This window comes from Geospiza fortis, unplaced genomic scaffold (genome assembly GCF_000277835.1).
Source record: "Geospiza fortis unplaced genomic scaffold, GeoFor_1.0 scaffold583, whole genome shotgun sequence".
Taxonomy (NCBI): domain Eukaryota; kingdom Metazoa; phylum Chordata; class Aves; order Passeriformes; family Thraupidae; genus Geospiza; species Geospiza fortis.
In genome coordinates, this window is record NW_005054588.1 from 523063 (window position 1) to 524592 (window position 1530).

At 43.7% G+C, this 1530-nt stretch overlaps 1 pseudogene; it reads right to left on the reverse strand.

The window, feature by feature from the left end:
* Window positions 1-369: 369 nt before the first annotated feature.
* Window positions 370-1530, reverse strand: LOC102041364 (annotated as a pseudogene).

A 1530-nucleotide genomic window follows, 5' to 3' on the forward strand; every position in this document is an offset into this window, starting at 1 on the left:
CACTTATTTATTAGATGGTGAAGGTACACCAAGGAAAAGCAAGAAACAAAAATCCAGAGTCAATCAATCCAAACCAAAATAAACTGAAAACTATTTACATGGAGGTAGGGTGTCTGGGGGGGGTGTGACAAAAGGATAAAGGGGTAAGGATAAAAAGGAATATGAACTAAATGTTCAATAGCACTTTACAGCATTTAAACTCAACAGCACCTTAAACTTTACAGCATTTAGCTTAACTTATAACTTAAATGTAACAATTTAGCAAAGGACTCATTTAGAATTTACGATACTACAGAGCATTGTGTCTGCCTGAAAGATTTCAGGAAGAAGGTTTTGAGAACTCAAATCTCTGATGCATGATTTAGCACCTCAGGCGAGTTTGGAAACATCTTCATACTGGATATCTTCAACTCTGCGCCCTTTTAAAGGTCCTGAGTTGATGGTTATTGTCACTGAAAACCTCTTCTCATTGATGGACTCCAAAATGCCTTCATTTCCTCTGTACCCACCATTTAACACCAGTACTTTCTTGCCTGGTGCTGGTATTACAGTTTCTAGATGTATCTGATCAAGCTTCAGTTTGTCCCCAGAGTCAATCACCTTCACAATTGCTGCGTATTTGTCAATCACTTCCTTAACAACTGCCTTCTTCTTGTGGTACTTCCCTGCGAGCTTTTGTGTCATAATTCTTACAATGATGTCAGGCTGTAGCCAGTAGTCTGTTCGAGATGTTATTTTCTTCTCCTCTTCAAGCTCCATGATCTCATCAAGTGCAGATTTCTTCTTTTTCTTTTTGGGCTGACCAGAGCAATGAGCTGCTCCTGTTCTTTTAACTGCACCCTCCACCATCTTCAGTGCAAGGACACTTGTTTGAGAAGATGCTGCAACTGAAGTACTTGATCCTTTGTTTAATTTGAATGTAACTTTTTCTTCTTCATTTTCTCTGTTCAATTCAGTATAGACTGTCATTTCCAGTTCTTTTCCCTCCAAACCTCTTCTAACTTGTTGTTCAATTAATTTAGCAGTCTTTTCCTCATCATCAAGGTCCTGTTTCTTCTTCCTCTCCTGTTCCTGCTGCCTGTGAATGGTCTCTGGGTCCCTGTCGATGTACTGGATGTACCAGCCTTTAGGGGTCTCATCAACCCTGCAAAGCCCTTCTCTCCCCAGCCACTTGGTGAAGTCAGTCAGGGTCTCCCAGCGGGTGGCATTCATGTGGATGTGCTCCCGATGGCTGACGTACTCGTTGTACACGACATTGTTGTGCACTCTCCTTGTTCCAAACCGCCTCCTGAGCAACTCCAGGAAATCCCTTCGGAATTCCTCAGAGAAGTAATCCATGAACTGCTGAGGGTTCTCTGCAGCCAGCAGCAGCTGTCTCTGGTGGGACTGGGACATGCAGTGACACCTGAAGCCGTTCTCGTCGCGGCACTGCTTCTGGCACATCTGGCAGTACCAGCGCAGTTTCTGCAGCCCCTTGGATTTGATACGGTTGGAGATGGCCTTGGGGCTGAGAAAATCTGACTTCCCCAT